Source organism: Oncorhynchus mykiss, chromosome 8 (genome assembly GCF_057628025.1).
Source record: "Oncorhynchus mykiss isolate SJ-2025 chromosome 8, ASM5762802v1, whole genome shotgun sequence".
Taxonomy (NCBI): domain Eukaryota; kingdom Metazoa; phylum Chordata; class Actinopteri; order Salmoniformes; family Salmonidae; genus Oncorhynchus; species Oncorhynchus mykiss.
The window spans coordinates 70,094,726-70,113,892 of record NC_143029.1 but is presented as its reverse complement, the minus strand read 5'-3'; the positions used below and the strand labels follow the sequence as shown (position 1 = coordinate 70,113,892).

Genomic DNA, 19,167 nt, shown 5'->3' with positions numbered 1-19,167 from the left:
ACAAAACATTAATTTTAAGATCAGACATTAGGCTCAATCAACCAATGAAATCATTGGTGGAACTCTCCCAGCGTGAAAATTGAAAAATACAGCTAAGACACTGTTCCATTTGCCTACTAATGAATTGACATTTCCTCGACCACTCAACCACTTATCGGTTTTCTGGTCATGGAGGAGAGAGGACAGAGGAGAGAGGGTGGAGGATGGACTTTGTCCAAATGAGAAAAGATCTATGGGTGTGACAAGGGAGTGAGCGGGAAGGAGCCCACAGCCTATACACATCTGAAGGAAACATAGAACCTTATGGGTTACAAATGGAATTGGGAAATGTTCTTGACTTGTCAAAAAGAGGAGAAATATTTTCTGCTTACAAAGAGATAATGTTCTTGAATTATGCTCTTCGCATTGACAATAAAATGTGAGGTTTGGTGCAATGTTTTAATTTCAACCACCTTTATTTACCACATATCCCTTTTTTCCCTGAACTACATTTTCACATTTGGTTTCTTATTTGTCTCATGCTAAGTCACACTGAATACATGAATAGCTGATTACTGGGGTGAGAAACAAAAATATTCTTGCAAATGAGATGTCTTCACCAAGCCATCCCTTGTTCACAACGGGCGAGAGTGTCGCTTCCTATTAACACATGTCACTGTGATGTTGTGTTTGTTAGGGTAGTTATGCGGGAAACTGTCACATCCCACCTCTCTGCTGCTGTAACACTTCCACCAAGACTCGGCTGTAAACTATCATGTTGTGGAATGGATTACCATAATAATTATTATCATTGGCACTCTTGTAATATGTTAATTTAAATGCGTTTTCATACATTGCTACCCCTAAATGCAGAACGTAGGGTTGAACTGAGTTATAACAGCTTATTATTGTGACTGTATTGTCTGGTAATAGCACATGTTTCAATAGACAATAGGCTATATGATATATTCAATTATGGTTTCACAGCGAAATGTTTGTACCAAATAATATTAAAGTTACTGTCTTACACATCCCATAGATGTACTACTGTAGGTGTAGGATCTTAATTCGACCAGTTTCTCACAGCAGAAAAATAATCCCGCAGCAACAGGAAGTGTGATCTATTGTGTGGATTATCATTAATGGACATTTTGTAAGGGTTTAGAAACTTTTTAAAATGTTGGATACACTACAGGTTTACATCTCCTGCAGTGCAGGAAATTTCCTGCAACAACAGGGTGATCAAATTAAGATCCTACATCTGTAGCAAGACCCCTGAAAACAGAAGAATGAATCACAATGAAACATAAATAAGTGACTCTCTTACACAGCAACCTGCCCATGAAGAGAAAGAGTGAGAGGTCAGAGACTACAGAAGGATGGAGGCAGGTGGCCTGCCCTGCGTGCTGTGCAGCGCGGCCCAGAAGATTGCTTTTATTTCAGTTCTCTCACTAACTGAGGAATTCTCTGGCTTTTGCAGTTCTGTGATGGACAGTGTCAGTTTGAAGATATGGAGATCAGCCCTTTCGATCAGAATGATGATGAGGAGTCAGCCTGACCATACAGGTACGACCAGGATGAGAAATTAAATGCAAGGGATATAAAAAAGAATGTGATACACAGACACAAAGACAGACATCTCCTTTGTTTTCTAAAGTTATTCCTTGTGTGGCTTTGAGAGGGTTTGGTCACGAGGGAGAAAAATATGGCGGGTAGTGACTTAACATGGCGGGTAGTGACTTAATATGGCGGGTAGTGACTTAACATGGCGGGTAGTGACTTAACATGGCGGGTAGTGACTTAACATGGCGTGTAGTGACTTAACAATGACTGCATTAAAAAAGGACATAACGTGTGTCCAATGAGACACTAGAATAAAACTCCCCCTACATGCAATCTTTCTTCTATGTTTGCATGGGAACCTTTTCCAAATTAACTTTTTACAAAAACGCAAAAGCACTAGCAATAAGCTATTCTTTGCTAATGTCTCTCCAGCAACATATTTACATTGTTCTCCATAACAGGAGAAGACAGAGCATGGCATGTTAATGAAAGTGCATTAGAAATGAGAGAATCCAGATGGTGTACGCTGTTACTTTGCATTTCACCTCAATTGACTCCATTTTCACCACAATAGTTTCATAAATCATATCGTGTTGTAGCTCTGCTTCCTAGAATATGGCTATGAATTCATTGTTTCATGTCACGAAGCATGTATAATGTTTTCCGAGGTACAGTATGTTGTCATGTAACCTACGGTCTTGCTGTATGGCTAATGTATTTTCAGTGAGATCACTGCTCTCTCTGTCTGTAGCTGGGCCATTGTGGCTCTGAGTGTTTTAAATTGGCAGCCTTCCCTCTGAGATCCTTTAACCACAATCCTTTGTGCAATATTCATGTTAATGACATTAAAGTCACTGCAGACAGGGCGAACAGCGTGTAGAAGTGATTGGTTTAAAATGAAGACACAAACCCTGAGAGAGATGGGGAGAAAGGTTAACACGTCATTATTGAGACGATGGCATTTTAAACTTTGATAGGGGGGAGGCTGTGAAGGCAATAAGGTACAAAGGTATCTCTTCTAAGGCCAATATTCTTGATTTTTTCCTGAGCTACAGCTATTGGAGTCATGAAAAGAAACCCTCCCATTGCAAGAGACTTCCTCTGATGCACTGCAGAGGCTGAGAGCAAGGTTTAGTGCTTCTGCTATTGAGTCAGGTAAACGAGAATAAATAAAATGTTGTACTATCCATTTATACTGTAACTGTATAAATTGAATAGGTGGTATATACAACCTAGTTCTATATATAGTCAGTTCCAGTGGCGATTTTAGCATGTAATCTTGGTGGGGCAAACAAAAACAAAAAAATTGTAGATGCATGCCAGCAAAGCCACTACACAACACTACATAATACATTAAGTACACTATAACGGTGACAAACTGTGCCCACAAACTGTTAGGGCCTACATAAAGCTGTCCCAGAGTTTTATTTTCAGCACCATGGAGTGAATCCTTACCACTGCTACACTTTGCTATCAGCGGAGCCTTTTCTGACAGTGAAATAGTTCATTACCTAATTTACCGCCTTTTAAAAAATGCCAACTTGCACAAATGTGGTGTTGACTGATAATTGAGATGTACAGTGGCTTGTGACAGTATTCACCCCCTTGGCATTTTTCCTATATTGTTGCCATACAATCTGGAATTAAAATTGATTTTGTGGGGGGTTTATCATTTGATTTACACAACATGCCTACCAGTTTGAAGATGCAAAATATTTTTTACTGTGAAACAAGCAAGAAATAAGCCAAAAAAAACGGAAAACTTGAGCATGCATAACTAATTACCCCCCTAAAGTCAATACTTTGTAGAGCCACCTTTTGCAGCAATTACAGCTGTAAGTCTCTTGGGGTATGTCTCGATAAGCTTGGCACATCTAGCCACTGGTATTTTTGCCAAACTACTCCAGCTCCTTCAAGTTGGATGGGTTCCACTGGTGCACAGCAATCTCTTAAGGATCCGCCCCTTTTTTCAATTTTCGCCTGAAATGACATACCCAAATCTAACTGCCTGTAGCTCAGGCCCTGAAGCAAGGATATGCATATTCTTGGTACCATTTGAAAGGAAACACTTTGAAGTTTGTGGAAATGTTAAAGGAATGTAGGAGAATAACACACAATAGATCTGGTAAAAGATAATATAAATGGCAGCCCCACCACCACAGAAAATACTAAGCTAGGCTGAAACACTTGAAATTTTGAGCTCCCTTACGCAAGAAAGCAAAAAAGAGACCATGTTTGTATGCGGCTTTATTAATTATTATTGAAACATTTTACATTCAAACTGATATGTGACGCATATTAATGAAAAAATAACATGCAAAACAGGCAATAAAACAGGTGGGGCTCAAAACAGGTCGCCACTGGTCAGTTCTATTATTACCATAATGCAGATACTTCTAACTATAATAGTAGAATGGGTCACATTTATATTCTTAGTTCTGTAAGCAGTGCTATAGTGTGGTGGTCCAGTATGGAAGAGCACGGAAGCAGTACAGAACCAACCAGGAATAATTGTCATTCGAACAGCAGCTTGGTCCGCTCGGCTTCTGAGATGTGCCAGGCCAAGAGGGAGTTATGTGCCATAAAACATTTGGCTCTAAGCACAGTTAGCCCAGCTCATGTCTCTTTAATTAATTAAAAACTTGTTCAGCATAGGGTCTATTTTTCTCAATTTCCACCTGACTGACGTGCCCAAAGTAAATGGCTTGTTGCTCAGGCCCTGATGCCAGGATATGCATATAATTGGTACCATTGAAAAGAAAACACTCTGAAGTTTGTAGAAATGTTAAAATAATATAGGAGACTATAACACAATAGATATGGTAGGAGAAAATCCAAAGACAAACCATATATTTTTTGAGAGCCCATGCTCTTCCAATGGAACGTATAGGTAAAAAATGTAATCGAGCTCCAAGTATGCAATTCCTATGGCTTCCACTGGATGTCAGTAGTCTTTGTTCAAGGTTTCAGGTTTGTTTCTTCCCAAACGAGGAAGAATACTGAGTTTTGATACAGGGACACAGACTTACAGGCTGACAACACCACTCGCGTCTCGTGCGCGAGCGTTGCAAAATAAATGTAGAAATCTATATTATTCAATTATTGCACCCACAACTCTCGCACGCGCCAAAGAGCGTCTGCATTGCCAAGGGCTAAAATAGAAGTCAGTTCTATTTGTGATGCAGATCTGCAAGTCCTGCCTCTCCCATCTCCTCATTGGTTTATAGAAGCAGGTACCCACGTGCCATCTGGTTGGTTACACCCACATGGGTGACTAACAGACGAACAAGGTCAGTGGATGTAATACACCTAATTTATGAAAGCTGCCAATCGCAATATAAAGTCAAGAGAAGAAAAAGCCAAGGCCTCCCGGGTGGCGCAGTGGTTAAGGGCGCTGGACTGCAGCGCCAGCTGTGCCATCAGAGTCCCTGGGTTCGCGCCCAGGCTCTGTCGTAACCGGCCGCGACCGGGAGGTCCGTGGGGCGACGCACAATTGGCCTAGCGTCGTCCGGGTTAGGGAGGGCTTGGTCGGTAGGGATGTCCTTGTCTCATCGCGCACCAGCGACTCCTGTGGCGGGCCGGGCGCAGTGCGCGCTAGCCAAGGTTGCCAGGTGCACGGTGTAGCCCAACACTTTGGTGGGGCTGGCTTCCGGGTTGGATGTGCGCTGTGTTAAGAAGCAGTGCGGCTGGTTGGGTTGTGTATCGGAGGACGCATGACATTCAACCTTCGTCTCTCCCGAGCCCGTATGGGAGTTGTAGCGATGAGACAAGATAGTAGCTACTACAACAATTGGATACCACGAAATTGGGGAGAAAAATGGTAAAAAAAAAAAATTAAAAAAAAAATTAAAAAAAAGAGAAGAAAAAGCCTAGAAGGAGGAAAGATGACTAGAAAAGATTCGGTTGACCGTTTTATGTGTGGATTAATTGGAGTAGAAGACCTTGGACATTTCAGTTAAAATAACAACTCAATGTTATGAAAAGATTTTCAAAAGGTAATTGAATATTTAATCACTATTTGTGAATTTATGAAACCTGTGCCGGTGGAAAAATATTTTGATGTGGGGTGCCGTCCTCCAACAATCGCATGGCATGCTTTCGCTGTAAAGCCTACGATAAATCGGACAGTGCAGTTAGATTAACAAGAATTTTAAGCTTTTAACTTCTTGAAACTACCCCTCCCGGATCCGGGAGAATTGTCATCAACTACACTAATTAGCATAACGCAACGGATAAAAACCTTACTAGAAAATATTCATATTCATGAAATCACAAGTGAAATATAGTGAAACACAGCTTAGCCTTTTGTTAATCACCCTGTCGTCTCAGATTTTGAAATTATGCTTTACAGCCAAAGCAGGACAAACATTTGTGTAAGTTTATCAATAGCCTAGCATAGCATTATGTCCAGCTAGCAGCAGGAAGCTTGGTCACGAAAATCAGAAAAGGAATCAAATTAAATTGTTTACCTTTGATGAGCTTCGGATGTTTTCACTCACGAGACCCAGTTAGACAGCAAATGTTCCTTTTGTTCCATAAAGATTATTTTTATAGCTGAAATACCTCCGTTTCTTGTCCACGTTTTGTTGAGAAATCCACCGGAAATTGCGGTCATGACAACGCCGAAAAAAACTACAAATTAGATCCATAATATCGACAGAAACATGGCAAACATTTTTTATAATCAAGCCTCAAGGTGTTTTTCAAATATCTATTCAATAATATATCAACCGGGACAATTGGCTTTTCATTAGGAGCGAGAGGAACAATGGCCGCCTTTGTCTATTACGCACAAACTCTGAGAGCCACCACCTGACCACTGACGCAATGTTGTCATTCACGCTCATTTTTCAAAATAAAAGCCTGAAACTATGTCTAGTGGCTGTAGACACATTAGGGAAGCCATAGAATCTGGTTGATATCCCTTTCAATGGGCAATAGGGATGCATAGGAACACAGGGGTTTCAAAATAAGAGTCACTTCCTGATTGGATTTTTCTCAGGCTTTCGCCTGCAATATCAGTTCTGCTATACTCACAGACAATATTTTTACAGTTTTGGAAACTTTAGATTGTTTTCTATCCTAAGCTGTCAATTATATGCATATTCTAGCATCTGGTCCGGAGAAATAGCCCGTTTACTCTGGGAACGTTATTTTTCCAAAAATGAAAATAGTGCCCCCTAGCCTTTAGAGGTTTTAACTTGTTATGGCTGCAATCCCGTTAACGGGATAATTGTCATCAACAACCGCTGAATAGCATAGCGCTATATTCAATGAATATTATTAAAAATATTTATATTCATGAAATCACAAGTGCAATATAGGAAATCCACCTGTCGTGTCAGATATTGAAATTATGCTTTACAGCGAAAGCAATCCAAGCGTTTGTGTAAGTTTATCGATCGCACGACAAAACATTAAGTACACTTAGCATCAGGTAGCTTGGTCACGAAAATCAGAAAAGCAATCAAATTAATCGTTTACCTTTGATGATCTTCGGATGTTTTCACTCACGAGACTCCCAGTTACACAACAAATGTTCCTTTTGTTCCATAAAGATTATTTTTATATCCAAAACCTCTGTTTGTTTGCCGCGTTATGTTCAGAAATCCACAAGAAAGAGCGGTCACGACAATTCAGACAAATTCCAAATAGTTTCCATAATGTCCACAGAAACATGTCAAACGTTTTTTATAATCAATCCTAAGGTTGTTTTTAAAATATATAATCGATAATATATCAACCGCAAATGTCTTTATCAGTAGAAGAGGGAAAAGCAATGGCTGTCCAAACAGTTGCGCAAGCAAAACTCATGTGACCACTTGACGCAATGTTATCGTTCTGGCTCATTTTTCAAAATAAAAGCCTGAAACTGTGTCTGAAGACTGTTGACAACTTGAGGAAGCGATAGGAAAAGGAATCTGGTTGATATCCCTTTAAAATGGAGCAAAGGGAGGCTATGGAACATGGAGTTTTCAAAATACAAGCCACTTCCTGTTTTGATTTTCCTCAGGGTTTCGCCTGCAATATCAGTTCTGTTATACTCACAGACCATATTTTAAACTTTAGAGTGTTTTCTATCCAATAATAATAATAATAATAATATGCATATATTAGCAACTGAGACTGTGGAGCTGGCCATTTACAATGGGCACCTTTTCATCCAAGCTACTCAATACTGCCCCTGCAGCCATAAGAAGTTAACCATTATAAAACACGTGTATGTACATTTAATATCCATAATTTCTATGATTATTTATTTGAATTGCGCGCCCTCCAGTTTCACCAGAAGTTGTCCCGCTAGTGGGACGCCTAGCCTTAAGATTAAGATGATTCATAGTGGGTCAGAGAGCTAGCATAACGTTCGCCTTATCGATTCATTATGTTAAATTCAAAACTGTATTTTCAATATAATTACTAATTAAAAAGTAACCATTAACCGATGCCGGAGGTAGGGTTCAGAGGTAATGGTGTGTATGTATACATGGTAGTCAGAGAGCAACAGGATGCATGCCCATTGAATTTACAGTAATATATATATATACACACTCAGTGGGAACACTCAAAATAAAGGTCAAGAAGGATGGGAGGTGACTTACAGATTGTTCTATTGACATTCTCCATTACAGAGGGGGGATTGTGAATTGAACATTTCCTAGCGGTAAAGTGTCTGTGTGTGTGTGTGTGTTTGTGCGTGCGTGCGTGCGTGCATGTATCTGTGTTTGTGTGTGTGTGTGTTGCTAATTGCTTGTGATTGTTGCCCCGAGGACGCTACACGCCTCTCACTTGAGAATTGACCCAGCTATTTCCCGGCACCATCACATAGGATCATACACTGACTGTATCAGTGACTATTTGTAGCAGTACACTAAGCTTAGAGACCAGACAGATGTTTTGAGTGAGTGATACATTCCCTCTGGGGAGAGGAAAGCTATGACTAACGTCTGCTAATTGAGGAAACTTTTTTTCCTTCTCGTAAATACAGTATACTACCCTGTAATGGAGTCTATTCCCTCCCCTCGCAGCATGGGGCACAGGAGCCTAATTTAGATGTATTTTTTTCATCCTCTTTAAGAGTAATTTGGCTCCAGCCAGTTGGGGAGTGAACCTGGACAGGGAGGAGGGATGACACTGTGACACTCCTTGGCTCCAATCAATAGGAAACCATGCTGAATGCACACAGAACACAGTTTCCTACCACTGCTCTCTGTTTGCCTCTTTCACGAAGAGACAGGGCTGTCCACGCTGGCCATTGTGTGCCATGGCAACCTGTCTGTTTGCTTTGTACCCGATTTATCAGGTCCTCTCAACTCCAAACACACACCAGAAGTTGTTGAGTTATTTCAAGAGAGACTGAGAGGGGAATTGGTTTCTGAACTGCTTTGCAGGATCATGTGAAGCTTTACATCACGTGTATTTTGAGGAGTGTGTGTGTGTGTGTGTGTGTGTGTGTGTGTGTTTACCATACTAATTGAAATGTACCCATTTACCGATGCCGGAGGTAGGGTTCAGAGGTGATGGTGTGTATGTATACATGGTAGTCAGAGAGCAACAGGATGCATGCCCATTGATTTTACAATAATATATATACACACTCAGTGGGAACACTCAAAGTAAATGTAAAGACAGATGGGAGGCGACTTACAGATTGTTCTATTGACATTCTCCATTACAGAGGGGGGATTGGGGAAGGGAGAGGGGGATACCTAGTCAGTTGTACAACTGAATGCATTCAACTGAAATGTATCTTCCGCATTTTACTCAACCCCTTTGAATCAGAGAGGTGCGGGAGGCTGCCATAATCGACATCCACGTCTTTGGCGCCAGAGGAATTTAACACTTGTTAGCGGTTGTGTGTGTGTGTGTGTGTGTGTGTGTGTGTGTGTGTGTGTGTGTGTGTAGCAAAGCAAATCGGGCTAATTTAGTTTAAATTCTGTGTCGTCTTTCCAATCTGAGCCAGTTGTAATATGAGTGGGGTGATAGGCTCTTTTATCTGCGTCTCCACACATATTTCTCCATTCCATTTTGCATTGTTGTGTTAATTAGTAAACCAAGTCATATGCTGCCTCACTCCGAGTAGGTCATTTCCCACTATCTGCAAAATACGTTTGAACACAGTATAGCTTGAAGAGTCTGTCATGTTGTTGTTCTCTGATAAAAAAAAGAGCAGGTACAACTTCTGGTGTCAAACTTGTCAACATGTTGACAGACGTTTTATATTTAAGCAATAAGGCCCGAGAGGGTGTGGTATATGGTCAATATACCACGGCTAATGGCTGTCCTTAAGCACAACGCAACTCGGAGTGCCTGGATACAGCCCTTAGCCGTGGTATATTGGCAATATACCACAAACCCCAGAGGTGCCTTGTTGCTATTATAAACTGGTTACCAACATAATTAGAGAAGTAAAAATAAATGATTTGTCATACCCGTGGTATACGGTCTGATATACCATTACTTTCAGCCAATCAGCTTTCAGGGCTTGAACCATCCAGTTTATAATGTAGGCTATATCAAGTAGATTATTTATTTTGTACATTTGCCACACACATGACACAGATACTAAAGACACTGCTTATATATATATATATATATATATATATATACCAACTTTTGTGCATTTGACTAAAAACAGATCATGAAGGGTAGATATTCCATTATGCCCGCTGTGGATGTTCTGCTGTGCAGGGAGAGCCATAAAGCCAGAAGCTGCTACCAAGCTCAAAGTCACAACCATGACCGCCCTTAGCAGATAACTATGGTACAACACCCACAGATTACCAGCTAATTTTCACAGCTACTGACTTTCATTACAAATGGCACTGGGTCTTTAAGCCTAATGGCAAAAGGTTTGCAACTTACATTTTACTGCTTTATTAAAACAAAGTGTGTGTGTGTATTCTGTGTACATACGGTACTGTGTAGCTAGCTGGTGTTTATGGTGCATGCAAAATAGGGCTTATTCCTGTAGGGACAGGTGGATGAGACAGCACTTCTTTCCTTGGATAAGGAATGCAGGTGTCACGTGAAAAACTACACAAAAGGGAAGTTGTAGAGGTAATGGTGAGAAAGGGAGCTTCAGAGGCAGGGACGATCTTTCCTGATTTCACAGGTATTATTCTGGCAGCCATTTAAAAACCACACATCACATCTCTTAAGCGAAGAGAAGAAAAGGGGACGAGAAGTAGAGAAGTGACAAAAAGATTCAAGGTTAAGGACTCTGCAAAAGAGGTCTGACAGCCCAACTTGTTGTCGTTTCCAGAGGATTCAGCGGTGGTGGTGTCAAATATGATTATTTTGGGAGCGAAATGGAGTGACCATGTGGAAAATTCCCTTGGCTATTTCATTTCGGAAGGGTATCTCTGCACATTAAGTAACCTATATTATGTATAAACCATGTTTGACAGGTAATTATTTTAGACAATAAAAGGGAGAGGGAAAGTTGCCTCAGAGTGTAATTCAGCCTCGGTAAGAGTCCAACCGTGCCTGCAGTCAATGTGTTTTAACCCCCACAATGACAGACGTCGTTATTTAAAATACATTTCATCTTTGCATCTTTGTGTGTGTGTGTGTGTGTGTGTGTGTGTGTGTGTGTGTGTGTGTGTGTGTGTGTGTGTGTGTGCGCGCTAATTGAAAGCTCAGATCTATCTTGATAATTATGCACAAGTCAAGTGTGGACAGAGTGTAAGTCAACTGCAACGAGAAATGTCTCATGAACAAAAATGATAGACTGAAGTAAGTACACTGGAATGGTGGACACATCAAAAATCTCTAACAACGCAGGTCTGTCCACCTTCTGGTCACTTTAATAATGTTTAAATAATATTTACATACTGCTTTACTCATCTCATATGTATATACTGTATTCTATTCTACTGTATTTTAGTCAATGGCACTCTGACATTGCTCAAACTAATATTTATATATATTTTTTTACTTTTAGATTTGTGTGTATTGTTCTGAATCATTTTTAGATACTACTACACTGCTGGAGCTAGGAACACAAGCATTTTACTACAGCCTTAACATCTGATAGATATGTGTGTGACCAATAACATTTGATTTTTCTCTGTTCCATTTTGTTTTATACACTGTTCATCTTTACTAATGTCTATATTTTGCCAGCAGTATACCACCCTGCATATCACTGCTGGCTTGCTTCTGAAGCTAAGCAGGGTTAGTCCTGGTCAGTCCCTGGATGGGACACCAGATGCTGCTGGAAGTGGTGTTGGAGGGCCAGTAGGAGGCACTCTTTCCGCAGGTCTAAAAAATATCCCAATGCCCCAGGGCAGTGATTGGGGACACTGAGAACGTGTTCTCAGTCAACTTACCTAGTAAAATAACGGATAAATCTTTAAAAAATTACAAATATATATTTACATCCTTCTGATCTGCCTGTCCATAACATCCATCTACAGTATATACTCTATTTACTATTGATATAGAATTAATTATGGGTTCTCTATGCTAGTTACAATATTCTGCTCTGCCCATCCTTGCTAATGTCCCTGTATTTCCTGATATAAGACTGTGTATATGTTCTGCTGGATGCTATCCTGGGGTGGCAGTGTTTTAGTAGACTTATCTAGTCACAGATGTGTGTGACAGACATGTGACCTGGGCTGGCCCGGGTGCTCAGTGGAAGTGCTCTCCTGGGTGAAAGGCTGTCACATTCACTCACTTTGGGGACCATTTCACACTCCCCCCTTCTCTCTCACTCCATCTTTCCCTCTCTCGCTCTCTCTCTCTGACCCTCTATTTCTGTTTCTCTCACACACTCTCTCTCTCTCTCTCTCTCTCTCTCTCTCACCGTATCTTGCAAGCACTCTACATCTTTCTCTCTCTCCCACTCTCACTCACCTTCATGCTCTCTGTCTGTCTGACATTCATACAGTAACATTCTCCAACATGGCCTCACTATTTCTCTACTCTCACTTGAAAATAGCTTCTTGCTCCAGTACATATGTGGTTATTTTTTCAATTGTATACCCCACACAAATTTCCCCAAACTGATACATTCGCAAAGAAACCCCCATCTGAAGAGAGGCAGAGCTGGAACAATTCACAGAGAAATAGGTGACACAAATTGAGTGGGAGTGTGTGTGTGTATGGGAAAGTCTGTAGTGGATTATGTGCTTCCACACACACACACACACACACACACACACACACACATGCGGCAAAGCATCTTCTTTTCAAACCACAGCAAATCCCTTTAAAGATAATGTCTCTAACTACCGTTGTCTTGTCATGCATAATGTTTTTTAAGCAGTACTCATTTGTTAAATGTGAATCTCATAATGTTATTCACTCATCTATATAAATCGTTAATGAGACAACCTCCAGGTTATTTTTAGGGCTATTTGTTCAGTTAGAATAAATATGATTGATTTGGAAAGACAAACACTATGCTACTGGTGTCTCTCTGCATGCTGTGAAAACTGTGCCATCACTTGAGGTCAGGACAAAACGTGCAGCAATTATTTAGTCTAAAGACTGAGGAGTTCGGTCATGAAACCTCAAAGGTGTCTGCGTTACAAAGCACGCTTGCGCCATCTTGAGGTCATTCACTGCAACTATATCATACCAGGAGAAAAGGCAGGAAGTTTAATGCTGTGTTTCTATGCTCTCTGTATTTCGAGTTAAGTGGGAAACAATATTTCATTCTGAGACGTGCATAATCAACTGAAGTTTTTTTGGGGGCAAATAGTCCTAAATATTTTTTGTTTGAATGAAAATATTAGTCTAAAGCACTCATAGGTTAGCTTTCTGTTTTGAATAACATTGAAAAAACACTGCTCCCCTAAAAAAACACTGCTACCCACTCCTTTGGAATGTCTTAAGATTAGAAAGAAAATACAATATATCTGGTCTAGATCCTCCGTACACGATCCTCCGTATCTTTTGATCTAGATCCAAATAAAATAATTGATTATACACATATGCCACTAGGTGGCTATAGGCTCTTACAAAATGAATTGAGGCTCTATTGCCTTGTCCCATATCCAATTCATCTCAACTGTTAAACTACTGACTGTCAGTGTATGAGGTCCTTAACTTAGGCAGTCATTGTCTCCATAGGATTCAGCTTGCAGAATATACATACTGTAGGTTTACTGTACTTGCCTTGATATGGTTTCAGGGTACAACCACTCAGTGCAGTGATGGAGAAGATGTTGTATGAGGTTGATTCTATAAATACAACACTGTTACTGACTGTGCATATACAATGCTAAGCACTGACTCAAATACATTTAAAGGAGATAATGCCTTTGTGTATCAATGTCGTTATCCATCAACAGTGACACATTATCAGTCTATGCACAGAGGGAAACAGTCTTCAACAGTCTTTGGTTTACTGACTGTTCTGGAGATCTCTAGCAATAATGCTGTGTGTCTGTCTTGTTATAGTACATACCTATATTATCTCTTTCTGGCTTTATATCTCCATGTTTGCTGCAATCACCTCCAGTTACACCTAAAGTCAGCCTCGCCCATGGGGTTCACAGCTGCACCCCTGTCCTAAATTACATCTAATAGCTGTCATAGCAGAAGGGTTCTGTCTGTCCTCTCTCGCCAAGAAGGTGATTTTTACTCTAGGGGCGCGCCATACACCCACTTTTCCCCACTGAGCGTCCAACAGCAGGGTGGGCTGTGGGGTGTGGAGGACTGAGACGAGGTGTTTGGCTACACTGGGATGGCAGGCAGGCGCAGGCAAGCGGAGAGCCCCGGTAACGTGAGACCCAGGCTGGCAGACGTTACTGCATGCCAGGGCCATCACTGGATGGGGCAGGAGAGGTTATTGCTGGGTGAGTTAAGGCCAGAGGGGGGACTACCCACTAGGCAAAGATGTCAGATGATTCATGTCTACATTTGGATTGTTTGCTTGATTTCTCAACAAACGTAAATTACATTTGAAATTCAGCCAAACTTTGAAACACTACTGTGCATTTGGTTAAAACCTGGGCAAAAAAAATGATATTATGGTTTAAACAGTGTACTTTGGTGACATGAGTGATTATTCAAACAACGAGTCCTTGTAGGCACAGTGTGAACTATAAGCAGTACTGTGTTTATCCCTAGGCCCCTATCGCTGTCGTCTTCATTGTAGTGGTATTTGCACAATCAACATTGATAATGAGTTTATCTTCAGCTCTATGGAGCATGTCTGAATGACGGGCTGGCCTTGGAGTACACAAACAAATCTACAGCAATGCTCATGGTCAGCATGCAGCTCAGTCATAATACCAAACCCCATATTGATCATATTGGGAATTTGGCAATAATTAATCTCTGAGTTTGTAAAGGCAACTCATAGAGTGTAAATACATTACAGCTACATTAAGCCCTCGGCTCATATCATACCCTCTGCTATTTCCTGTGCTATGGGAGATGAAGATGATGTTTTGCAGCGGCTGCACCAGACTCCTGCGGGGGAGCAGAGCTGACAGCATGTCTCTATGAAGGATTGGTAATGAGAGAGTGTTTTCAGTGCATACATGTGTCTCTTAAGTTTTAGAGCCTGTGTGAACACTGTAGTTTTCCTTTAACACTGTCTGAAGAGCAAACAGTAGGTAGAGGAGCAGTTACAAATCAAATCAAATGTATTTATATAGCCCTTCGTACATCAGCTGATATCTCAAAGTGCTGTACAGAAACCCAGCCTAAAACCCCAAACAGCAAGCAATGCAGGTGTAGAAGTTACAACATCCAGACATCACATCTACACCAGCTGTTTCACTTCTGGTTACAGTAAACTCTCTGTTTTCGATATCTACACAGGAATCTATTGTGAGTTATTTTTATTTCACTTACAATAATGCCATCCAGTTTTTTCTACACACCATCATTTATACTTTGCTCTGTTAGTTCTTCTTAGGAGACTTTGTCAGTGGTGTGGAGCGGGTTAACCAGGTAGTCACATGACTCGAGTAGTGCAGGTTCAAATCCCAGGAAGTCTATAAGCCACAGAAGTAAACTTCTGGATCTCCTGCTGCCTACTGATACTCACTATCAGGACTACATCGACTAAATAATGATGCAGCGCAACGACAAGACACTAAATTATCCGTTTGTGTAACATGTTGGATCTTGTGCTGTTTTCCAGTGGTTTGTCTCTGTGTCCCAGTGCAGCCCAACAGGCAAGCTGAGTTTTTTTTTATCAAACAATGCTATTCAGGAACACAAGACTAATTGCCTCACTAACAGCCCTAACTTCTGTGAGTGGATCTGCTGAGAGGAGAGTGCATTTTGTCAGTTTGTGTGTGTGTGTGTGTGTGTGTGTGTGTGTGTGTGTGTGTACGCACGCGTGCTTGTGTGGTTGGCAAGTAGCGGTTAAAAGTGTTGAGAGCATCTGCTAAATGACTAAAATGTAAGTGTATGTGTGTATATGTGTGTGTGTCTGTGTATATGTGTGTGTGCGTGTGTAAATGTGTGTGTCCATGGGTAAACTGTTGCTTAGGAACAGCTAAGTTAATGGAGTGATTGATTGTGACCAAAGGTTTTAGGGGTCATGCCCCGAATCATGGTACGGCTCAAAGCCTCTGGGGGTTAGGCCCTGTGGTGAAGCCTTCTTGGGAGAACATGGTTAAGTGAGTAAATGGTTAGCCAATGTTTTCATCTTCATGGTGGTTCATGAACAACTCAATTGATACAGTCAGAGATATAGTCTAAAAACCTAAATATGTCCAAAATGATAGCCAGCATGAACAATTTGTCCACCTCTAATGTGCTTGTCCAGAACCCAAATGAGACATGGAAAGACAAACAAATTCCCTGTATCTCTGTTAGCTACTATAATGGAGAGATATTTATCGTCTTTACTTACTGACTGGTGAATTACATGAATCACTCAGAAGAACCAAGACATGCATGGTGACACTAGTATTTCTCAGAACCGAGAGGGCAGCAAATAAAACCATTGACTCTTAGATGAAGTATACCACCCAGTAAAGACATTAAAGACATCTGTTTACTGACTGCCCTTTAGCCTACTAGAGAGGGAGCTACTGGTCCAATTAATGGGATAGGTTAGCCTAAAAGGACATTTTTGGATACTACATTTATATTACCTTTACAACTTTCTCATTGACAATATTGTGTCTACCTGATGAAGTATAATGCATGTGCAAATAGAGACAGACTATGACTGGTCTTTAGAAGGGATTCGTGGAATGTGTGTAGAGTGAGCGTACGTGTGTGGGTGCACGTGCGTGTGCGGAGCGTGTACGGAGAGTGTGTGTGTTATGGTGGGGGACAGATGGACCACTCTTAAAGCTGCAATTCTTAATGGTGAGACTGCCATGTCTGTTTGCGATATTACAAGAACAAAGAAGTTGCTGTTAACACAACACACAGTTTTTTCCCCCTCTGACGTCATTGTACGCATGATAGAAGAGCACAATATGTACTGCATTTTCTTTCTACGGCGCTCCTCAGCTCAGCAACAAAAACAATAACAACAGTGATAGGGTGGCCAGTGGCGCTGTGGATCTCAGCTTTAAATCCCCAGAAGATGATACTACTTATGCTGACAATGATGATGATGAGATGTTCTATGTCACATGAGTGCTTGTGCTGTCCAGTGTGATTGTGGCCAGGGGAGAAGGTCAGCCAGTTGAATAAACATCCCTTTAACTATACAAACACTGGTTGATTTCCAAGATTACATCGCCTGGATGTAATTACAGGTTAAAGAATTGCTCAGTGACCGGTTACTAAATGTTTACAGGTGGATAATAATCAAAGTTGCAAATTGAGTCTCCATCAATGACAGATTTGATAGGAAGTGAAGTGTAGTAAAGCTGTCCATAAAAACATCATAATCAACATATTTCTGTCTGGGAATTCCTTCCAGTGTTTACCCATTGGCTGGATGTACCCCATAAGGAGAGGGTCGTGCTCATGTACCCCATGAGAGGAGGCCACGCACAAGGCTGAATGGGACTAATGAAGCTTTCTGGAATGTGCCCTCTCATCTCTCTCTCTGGCCTAGAAAACATTGGGATCTTGACACATTGTTTTTGTCTGACAGCACACTAATCCCAACAGCTCCCGAGTGTGTAAATGTGTGTATCCATAGTATGTGCGTGCATGTGTGTATACATATCTGTGTGTATGTTTGTGCACGTGTGTGCGTGTATTTGTTTGTAAAAATCTATCGTTCTGCCCCTGAACAAGGCAGTTAACCCACTGTTCCTAGGCCATCATTAAAAAAAATAATTTGTTGTTAACTGACTTGGCTGCCTTGTGCAGGTCTACAATTTTATCCCTGATGTCCTTACACAGCTCTCTAGTCTTGGCCATTGTGGAGAGGTTGGAGTCTGTTTGATTGAGGGTTTGGACAGTTGTCTTTTATACAGGTAACAAGTTCAAACAGGTGCAGTTAATACAGGTATTGAGTGGAGAACAGGAGGGATTCTTAAAGAAAAACTAACAGGTCTGTGAGAGCCGGAATTCTTACTGGTTGGTAGGTGATCAAATACTTACAGTGGGGCCAAAAAGTATTTAGACAGCCACCAGTTGTGCAAGTTCTCCCACTTAAAAAGATGAGAGAGGCCTGTAATTTTCATCATAGGTACACTTCAACTATGACAGACAAAATGAGAAAAAAAATCAGATTGTAGGATTTTTAATGAATTTATTTGCAAATTATGGTGGAAAATAAGTATTTGGTCAACTACAAACAAGCAAGATTTCTGGCTTTCACAGACCTGTAACTTCCTCTTTAAGAGGCACCTCTGTCCTCCACTCGTTACCTGTATTAATGGCACCTGTTGGCTGAGAACCTCTTTAGTCAGATCGTCCATTCTTTTGTTTTTATTTTTATTTCACCTTTATTGAACCAGGTAGGCTAGTTGAGAACAAGTTCTCATTTGCAACTGTGACCTGGCCAAGATAAAGCAAAGCAGTTCGATACATACAACAACACAGAGTTACACATGGAATAAACAAACATAAAATCAATAATACAGTAGAGAAATATAATCTATATACAGCATGGGCAAATGAGGTAGGATAAGTGAGGTAAGTCAATAAATAGGCCATGGTGGCGAAGTAATTACAATTAAGCAATTAAACACTGGAATGGTAGGGTGTGCAGAAGATGAATGTGCAAGTAGAGATACTGGGGTGCAAAGGAGCAAAATTAATGAATTAATACAGTATGGGGATGAGGTAGATTGGGTGGGCTATTTACAGATGAGCTATGTACAGGTGCAGTGATCTGTGAGCTGTTCTGACAGCTGGTGCTTAAAGCTAGTAAGGGAGATACAGTGCCTTGCGAAAGTATTCGGCCCCCTTGAACTTTGCGACCTTTTGCCACATTTCAGGCTTCAAACATAAAGATATAAAACTGTATTTTTTTGTGAAGAATCAACAACAAGTGGGACACAATCATGAAGTGGAACGACATTTATTGGATATTTCAAACTTTTTTAACAAATCAAAAACTGAAAAATTGGGCGTGCAAAATTATTCAGCCCCCTTAAGTTAATACTTTGTAGCGCCACCTTTTGCTGCGATTACAGCTGTAAGTCGCTTGGGGTATGTCTCTATCAGTTTTGCACATCGAGAGACTGACATTTTTTCCCATTCCTCCTTGCAAAACAGCTCGAGCTCAGTGAG

General features: G+C 40.9%; 1 protein-coding gene across 2 annotated transcripts in view; it reads left to right on the top strand.

Moving 5' to 3' along the window:
• The window catches only part of LOC110530421 (aquaporin-4), a 106,173-nt gene that overhangs the window by 65,359 nt on the left and 21,647 nt on the right, over positions 1–19,167 (top strand). The window contains exon 2 of one of the 2 annotated variants that reach the window (XM_090182439.1): positions 1,460–1,545. The exons of the other annotated variant lie outside the window; for it this stretch is intronic. The gene's annotated coding sequence lies outside the window, so the exon portion shown is untranslated. The remainder of the gene's footprint in view (positions 1–1,459; positions 1,546–19,167) is intronic. 2 annotated transcript variants of the gene reach the window in all.